General features: G+C 40.2%; 1 long non-coding RNA gene across 1 annotated transcript; it reads left to right on the forward strand.

The window, feature by feature from the left end:
- Positions 1 to 2,567: 2,567 nt before the first annotated feature.
- On the forward strand, positions 2,568 to 4,463 carry LOC148209657 (uncharacterized). Its single transcript, XR_015793181.1, has 3 exons — positions 2,568 to 3,074; positions 3,164 to 3,201; positions 4,184 to 4,463. It is a non-coding gene; the product is annotated as an uncharacterized LOC148209657 (long non-coding RNA).
- The last annotated feature ends 4,946 nt before the right edge of the window (positions 4,464 to 9,409 follow it).

Raw genomic sequence — 9,409 nt, forward strand, 5'->3', positions numbered from 1 at the left:
CTATGCCTTGTGGGAAGGCTTCTGGTCTTGACGGGTTTTCGGTAGTTCTTTGATACCTCGTTCTTGCCACCTGGTGTTAATGCTACGTCGTAGACTGTGATTCCGAAGCTCCATAATCCTTCGGGGCTTGGAGATTTTTGTCCGATCTCGTGTTGTAATATGCTGTATAAGTGTATTACTAAGTTATTACCGAATCGGTTGAAGGTCTGGCTCCCTAGTTTTGTTAGTCAGAATCAGTCTGCTTTTTTGCCTAGTCGTCGTATTGTGGATAATTTCTTGTTGTGCCAGGAGCTCGTGGGTGGCTATCATTTGACTAAGGGCCTTCCTCGTTGTGTGCTTAAAGTTGATCTTCAGAAGGCTTATGATTCGATGCATTGGGATTTCTTGTTTGGCCTGTTGCTCGCTATTGGGACTCTGTCTCTTTTTGTCAATTGGATCTGAGCTTGCATTACTTCCCTGAGGTTCTCGATCTCTTTGAATTGTGCCCTTGAAGGCTATTTTCCGGGACAACGTGGGCTGAGGCAGGGGGATCCTCTTTCTCCCTACCTTTTTGTTATGGCTATGGAGGTGCTGACGCGTATGCTTAATAGACTGCCGTCGAGGTTCAGGTATCATCTGAAGTGTGACAAGGTTGGCTTAACTCATTTATGTTTTTCTAACGCCCCACGTTCACTGACTCGTTTATTTTAAGATATAAATAGTGCCTTTGAATTTTTTTCCCTAAGCTGATAATTTTAGATTTTGGATTTTCTAATTTTTGAGTTCTTATGTTGGGTAAATTAGAATTAAGTTCATCGGATTAAGAGAAATTAAGTTTTAAATTTTTAGAAAGAGATTTTATTTCGATCTTAATTCATGGTTTTAGAAATTGAATTTTCCTTTTTGGATTTTATTCTCGGGTTTTAAAAATTTGTTAATCTCTAAAATAAATTTTCCAACTTTTTTTTAAGTGGGTTCCTTGTAACAAAAGGATTAGGAAAACCCTCCTTGTTAATAAGATTAATAGCCATATTTTTATTTACTCACTTCTATTTCTTTTTGGTAAAAAGAGAAATAGAAGGAAGGAAAAAAAAAGGAAAGGAAATAAAACAAAACAAAAGAAGTCCTAGGTTTGAAGTTATCTCTCCTCCCTCTTACTTGCAGCCGCCCCCCCCCCCCCCCCCCCCAGATTTCCTTCTCCGACGACAGCACCTCCTCGGAGGAGTTTTGTGATGGACCCCAACCCGCAGCGTTCCTGCGATGCTTCTGCAGCAGAAATCACACGAACAGCAGCAGTGGCACCGATCTGTAGCAATCGACAATGGCGCATCTTCTTTCAAACGCAGATTCTGGTGTCGTTCTGCAAGTAACCGACGACGTGGCCTTCCGTTGACCCCAAATAGCATAGATCCGTGAACCGTAGCGAGTTTCGTGGTGTTTTTTCTCCGATCCGACAACCCCGAGCATCCTACAAGCACGGTCTCGAAACCCAAGAGGATAGTGAGGAAGACACGGTGGTGGTGTTCGGGTGGAAACCGTTGAAGAAACGTTCTTCAAAGGTATAAGTTTTCCCCTGTGTTTTTGTAACGCCCCAGAACGTCCCACACACTTCTAGGTCACGTTAACTACCCACCTGTCTAAACTTAACTCCAAACACGAGATAACAACTCCCTGTGAAATAATCATATAAAATAAAGCTTCAACTCTCATCAAATTACCAATGAATCAACCCTATAGAATATCAATCAAACATCATCCGTGGACAATCCCACGAGGCAACTTCATTATTCCAACTAGGCAAACTCAATGAATGAAAGAAAACTAAAATAAACACCTAATCCGAAATAAAGTAGACAACGAGTGGGAACCTCCCAATTATTCAAATAATAACAAGTAGTTTATTGACGAAACCATAAAGTCTTAACCATCTAAACCTAAGCTAAGCAAAAGTAACTACACAGCCTATGGTCCTCGCTCGTCATGTCTCCTCCGTTTCATCACCATGGACACCAACGAATCCTCCGCCTGAAACAATAATTGTAGGGGAGGGTGAGTATATAAAATATACTCTGTAAGTAGCTCTCACCAACAACACACAACATCATGCTCAAACAAAAATCATGAAACATTCATAGTCATGCTCTTCATCACATTATGAAATCAAACATAGACACGCTCTATAAGATCCAGCGATAACCACAACCATGGACAATTTAGCTACCAATCTCGAGGCTCCCTAACAACTCAAGCACCTCTACTGTAACGCCCCGAGTCCCTCAGGTTAGTTAGTATCGAATCAGGAGATTTTTCATTTAATATTAAATTGATTGTTAATTAAATTTATCTATATTTATCAGGCTCTAAAATCAAATTAAATTAATATTTACCGGACTTCGTGTGGTGGGTCTTGTTTAAGAGGGGGTAGATTTTTATCTTTTGGGCTTGGACTTGTTGGGCCTCCATGGGGTTAATTTGGTTTTTAAAACAAAGGGAAAACAAAAAGGCAAAAACCCTAGCCCAAGTTCCTTTTCTTCTTCTTTCTTCTACCCTAGCCCCCCCCCCCCCCCGATTTCTTCTTCATTCCCAAATCCCGCCGCCCCCTCTCGTTTCCAGCAGCTCACCGACGCCTCGACGCAGCACCGGTGCTGCTAGCCCACTCCGAACAAAACGACGACGAACCTCGACGTGTTTTGAACCCGTAGCAGCGGCGGACGACGACACCCACGAGCGGCAGCCGGCGACCAATCTGTAGCAGTTGCAGCGGCGGTGCGACCCCGACGTCTCAGTGACCTGCAGTAGCGGCGGCGCGTCCCCCGGCGGTCTGCAACGAACCAGCGCCGCTCCTCTTCGCGGCGGCACACGACGACGGGCTAGATCCGTGGCGGCGCACAGCGAACGGGTGTACAGCTGCGAACCGGCGGCGACTTGCTGCTACGTTTCGACGAACAACAACTCCAGCGGCGGGATTTATACGTTACAGCAGTATTTAAGACGTTTGGCGGTGACCCACATCCGTTCGAAGCTCGATTTAGGCTACCCACAGCTTGGCGAGCTAGATCTAGGTGACCCACATCCATACGAAGTCGGTTTTGGTGGTAATGCGTCATTCGAACCCTTTTAGAGTTAATTTCGAAGGTTAAATAGGATACATAATGTGCTGTATTTTCTGTTTTGGTGTGCTTAGGTGTGAGGTCGACGCAACACTTAAGGGCGCGGTTGTGAGTAAGTAGACAAGGGGCGTGTGCGTGCGCTAATGGATGTTAAATGGTCTCTAATGTGCTGATTTTGTAGCGTTTTATGCTAATTTTGTTATGCATTGTGCTAAATAATTCTCGTTGTGTCAGTCGATATATTTGGAGTTGTGTTGGATGTTTGTCGATGAAAATGGTGAGATTTCTGCTTTACTAAACTGTTGAGTATTGTTGTGGTAATGTTGGTTGCCTGGATAAGCATAAATTGTTCGGGGTGTGTTGTGAGTTATTATACTTAGTAATGCTTGTTAAAATAATGATGTTGGATATTAAGCATGATTGGTTTATTATCTCGCTATTAGTAAGTTGTTAAAATTGTGGAAGCATGCTGACTTGTGTTTGTGAGTTGAAAGATGCAGAGGTAGTGGCTTAAGAAAGTATACAGTAAAACTCTGGTGAAAGTGGGATTCTTGGAGGAAACGAATGTGTGAGTGTCAGGGTCTCGGGTATAAATGGTCGGGGGCTGATACGTCACTAATGGAGTATCGAGGCCTCGGGTATAAAGGGTCGAGGGTCGATACGAGGAGTCCTTTGGAAGGAAGACTATTGGGGCCTTGGGTATAAATGGTCGAGGGCCAATAGACGGTGAAGTCATCGGGGCCTCGGGTATAAATGGTCGAGGGCTGATGCAGAAGTGTCGAGGCTCTGGGTATAAATGGTCAGGGCCCGACTCTATTCTAATGGGGATAGCTGTGGAAGGTTAGGATAGCTGAGATAAGTGTGGAGGCACTTGTGGTGTTAAGGAGACTAGAGGTTGGTTGTTAACGTGTTTACGGGTTGTGGTTGTCCCTAATTTTTATGGAATGTGTTTATATTTGAATGCATAATGTGTTGAAAGGCCTGACTACGATTGTTTCATGATATAATTGAGCATGATGTGTGTGTGTGTTGGTGAGGGCTACTTACGGAGTATATTTTATATACTCACCCCCCCTCTACAATGATTGTTTCAGGTGAAGGACTCGGGGGCGACCATGGTGATGGGACGGAGGAGACATGACTAGCGAGGACCATAGGCTGCTTAGTTACTTCTTTCTAGTTTAAGTCATTGGTTAATGCCTTATGTTATGGCCAATAATCGATTCATTCGTATTTGAATAATTGGGAGACTTCCCCTTGTTGTTAGTTTCACTTCGGAATAGGTGCCTATTTGAGTTTTATTCCATTTATTGAGTTTCACCTAGTTTGAATAATAAACTTGCCTCGTGAGGTGGTTCACGAATGTTGTTGAATGATATTCTATGGGATTGATTTATCGTTAAATTGATGAGAATTGGAACTTGATTTTATATGTTTGTTTGCATAGGGAGTTGGCAAGACGTAGTTGGGGTTAAATTTAATTAGTTGGGTAGTTAACGTGACCTACAAGTGTGCGGGAAATTCTGGGTCGTTACATCTACGCTTGTCACAGCTATCCTAGCTTTCCAAAGCTAACTTTTTCGAGTAGAGTCGGCCCCTGACCATTTTTACCCAGAGCCCCGACACTGCTGCATCGACCCTCGACCATTTTTACCCAAGGCCCCGATGTCTTCACCATCTATCGGCCCTTGACCATTTTTACCCAAGGCCCCAATAGTTTTCCTTCCAAAAGACTCCTCGCATCGAACCTCGACCATTTTTACCCGAGGCCTCGATACTCAATTAGTGATGTATCAGCCCCCGACCATTTATACCCGAGGCCCTGACACTCACCCATTCACTTTCCCCATAAATCCAACGTTCCTTATCATAACCAACTCCACATCAACCCCTAGCCTGCGAACAGGGTCCGAAAATATGCTTCTATTACGCCCACATCTCATAAGAAAATAATATGACTTAGACCAGCACGCTCGCATCATAAAGAAACGTTTATATATGCTCAACTAGCACGCTCACATCATAAATGAACATTTATATAAACTATACAAGCACGCCCACATCATAAGAAAGCATAATCACAATAATTCTATTTTAACGTGCATCCTTTGTAAACATACATCATCCCACAACAATTTTCAGCAGTTTAGCAAGGCAAAATTCCACCATTATCACCGACGAATATTCAACACTACACCAAGGATACAGATTAACACAAACGAGAGTTACCTAGCACAATAGCGTGTCAAAATCAATATTAAACATCACAAAACAGCACATTAGAAACCAACTGGCACACATTAACGCACGCAGACGCCCCTTGTCTACTTACTCACAACCGCACCCCTAAGTTTTGCGTCGATCTCACACCTAGGCACTAAAACAGAAAAAAAAACAGCAAGTTACATATACGATTCAGCCTTCGAAATCAATTCTAAGAGGGTTCAAATGACCCATTACCACAAAATCGACTTCGTATAGGTGTGGGTAACTTAGATCTAGCTCGCCAAGGTGTGGGTAGCCTAAATCAGGCTTCGAACGGATGTGGGTAAGCCAGAATGCCACTGAAACGCTGCTGTCCACGAGTTGCAATAGAGGGGATGATATGAACCAAGGAGCTACCGTTGTTATGCCTCATGGACCGATTACAAGATCGAGAGCTAGGAAACTTCAACAAGCTTTGCTACTTTGTGTCCAAGCGTTCTTGAACTCAACAAGAGAAATAAAGGAAGATGTGCAAGAAGTTAGAACTATGCACTTCAATTTGGTGCAAGTTATGCATTTTTAAGTGTTTTTATGGCAAGTTAAAGTCCACTTGGTCAAGGTCAAAGTCAACTCCATCAAGACAAGTCAAAGCCAACTCATTCAATTCAAGAACCAAGTCAAACACTCACATCCCTCATTATGAACGGGATTGCAATTATTTTGGTTGTTCTTAACCTTTTCATTTGCTTGTCTTTTCATTTCTTGTAAGTTATGTCTTTTCATTTACAAGTCTTTTCATTTATTGTAAGTTACAAGTTTTTTCATTTGCTTAAGACTTTTCATGTGGCTTGCTAGGATGGCTATATATATCCTTGAGATGTCTTGTTGTAAAACAATTGGAAGTTGAATGAAAAGTGAGTTTTCTCATTAGCTTGGTTGAGAGCTTTATCTCCCATTTCTTGTGCAATTTTTTGTGTCTTTAGAATTTGCATGTTAGGATCATTCAAGCGGTGTTGATCATACCTCTTGTGGAGTGATTCGAATCACGAGTTTAGAAACAAGTTTTCTCTACTCTTGATATTGATCATCAAGGTAATCCGTTCTAAAACGTTTCCTTGGGTTGATTCCATACTTGTTTTCGGGGTTTTTGGGATTGAGTTCTATGGGTCTTGTTCGTTAGCAAGGTTCTTAGATCCAACTCTCAAGGGTTTCTTAACATTTTGGTATCAGAGCATTAGGCTCTTTGATCGGATATATGTTTCCTTGCGTTTATCTCTTTGAATTCTGTGTTCCTTGCTTATGTTTTATTATATCTAAGCATATGTATTCTGTCAAAAAAATTACAAAAAAAAAAGTATCAATTCCATTCATCTTTTCCAATTTTCGTCTTCTGCATTATTTTCGATCTGGGTCTTATCTACAAATTTGTCTTCTTTGAAGTCTTCTGATTTGACTTTCTGAGTGGTGAAATTAGTGCTGATTGATTCCAAAAAAAAAAACTGAACGTGAAAGCATTTATTGTTAGTATTATTGTGCTTTTGCTGATCCATAACTGAAAAAAAAAAGAAAGAAAGAAGAAAAAGCATAGAAGACCCCATTTGTCATTACTTCTTTGTGTAGCCTCGCATTGAAATCTCATGCTACTTCGTTGTTGCTTAATTCCCAACAATCTTTATCTTTAACTCTACTTTCGTTTCTTTCTAGCTTCCATTATAATTCTGTCCATTATTTTTTTTCTTAACTTGTTTCTTTCTTGTTATTCGGGTTACTCCTAAAATCACACTCTTGTTTCAGTTCTTATGTGTTGTCTAAACCACTTGAAATGCACATAGCTTTTAACTTTGCTAGACTCACTTACCGATTTGTTTGAAGTGCATAAGAGTGTACTAAGTTGTGAGGGAGAGATTGTAAGGGTTAAACACGAGTGAACTTCACTAACGAGTGAATTAGTGAGGGAGTGCTTGTGAGGTCCATTTCTTGTCACTTTATTTTGTTTTTTACAGCATGGCTAGAGAGAAGAGGGTCAAGCTAGAACTCCTTGTATGGCTTATTTATTCATTTAAGTTCATTGAAAAATACTTTCTTTATGTTTTCGTGCATTTACTTTCATTTAATTATGTTCTAAATTAGTTATCAACCTCCTTGTGGAATGCCTTAGTCAAATGATTTGATTTTCAACACGCTTGGGATTTTGGGCAGATTGAGCCTGGCAGTATTTTGGGTTGATTTCTAAAAACTTCTCTTTACGTCTTCTTTCCATTTGGCCAGTGGGAACTTGATTTATACACCAAAGCCCAACCTTGGGAAAGGTGAGTTAGGTAAAATAATAGGAAACCAATATAGGATGTGACTTAGGAATAAGCGCATAAAATATGGTCCTAGGTATAGGCCCTCTGACCCATAATACAAATGTGGTAGATATTATCTAGGATTGTAATCACACATAGGAATATGATTGTAGATTACCCTGAAGGGATGTGATTCCCAAAGCGGAAGCAGATCTTCGTTGCTGATTTTCGGGATACAAAATCCAAATGGAAAGAAGGAAATACAGGGGAAAAACTTTACCTTTGAAGAAAGTTTCTTCAACGAGTTTCCCTCGAACACCACCACTATGTCTTCCTCGCTATCCTCTTGGGTCTCGGGATCGTGGGTGGGAGCAATCCTTTGGAACGAGAGGGAAAAAATCGAGAGAAAGAGCTTGATTGAGAGAAAACAACCCTGGATGTTCTTCTTCTGTTCTTTGTATTTTTGCAGAGCTGCAAAAAACAAAACAAAAGCAGTGACGTGGGGTAACTCCCCACGTCACACTAACCTCTCACTCCGTTGCTATTTTGTAGGGGGAGTTTAATATTATTAATATTAATAATATTAATAATATATATATATATATATAAATAATTAATATATATATATAATAATTAAAATATAAAAATAATTTATTATTTAATCATATTAATTAATAAATAATTATTAATTATTAATCCAATTAATAATTAATATATATATATATATATATATATATATATATATATATATATAAATCAAATAAATAATTAACACTTAATTATTTATCACAAAAAATAGAATCATATTCTATAACATTTCACTCGTATAACCTATAGTTATAATGTACATCTTATGCACATTATTTTTAACCTATAGTTTTAATATGAATCTTATTCATATTAATTTTATTTGAATCTCATTCAAATAATTTCTCTCATAATATATAGTTTTAATTTACAATTAACTATATATTATAATTTATCAATATACATATAATCCCTTAAGTAATTTGAACAATTCAAATTCTTCCAAAACCTTGATCCTCGTTTTACCCGTTATGAGCTAGCAAGGGGACCTAATGGACCTACAGATAAGAAGCTCCAACGATGCAAGATTAATGGGTCAAACTCATTGACCGAGTTAATCAAGATTCGTTAACTACGGGTCATTCCACTAAAGACCCGCAGTTGCACTCTTCTCACTGCAGAATGTTTTGGTGTCCATGGACATACAACCATTAATGACGAGTCAATCCTTCACGAGTGCTCGTAACTCAAGTTGGATCAAATTACCGTTTTACCCCTGAGTGACATCTTACTCCTTAAACACCATTGCTCCTCTAATGAACAACCCAATTATGGTCCAACCAATAACCGGAAGTCCCTCTCGGCCAATGAGAGGGTGGGGCCCCTTGTTCAAGTCCCGGAGTCAGTATTTAAGGGAACACTCATCTACTCCCCTAAAGTCGGGGAGGAGTGAATTCCATCTTGTAAAGTTATGTTCCCAGCTCCCCACTCGGTTTCGTCCTCAAAATGGTAGGAATGTTGAGTTGGCAACTCGGGCCACTCTGACCCATACAAATCAAAAGACGAGCCCTCACGGACAGGAGTCCATAACTCACTCAGGATTGAGAATGAGTTGCATGTTCATCCTAAGAAATAGCAACCTATTAGTTAACAGTGTTACATCTAAAGATTGGCTATTTCGTGGTCCGGTCTTATACAAACTCATTATATAGGATACCCCCACTCGCATGTCTTCACACGAACAATCTGGATCGAGTCGTCTGTAACCTTTACAGAGTGGGTCGTATCCATAGTGTTGCC

This window comes from Momordica charantia (genome assembly GCF_013281855.1).
Source record: "Momordica charantia cultivar OHB3-1 chromosome 8 unlocalized genomic scaffold, Mcharantia_2.0 BLBB01000008.1, whole genome shotgun sequence".
NCBI lineage: Eukaryota > Viridiplantae > Streptophyta > Magnoliopsida > Cucurbitales > Cucurbitaceae > Momordica > Momordica charantia.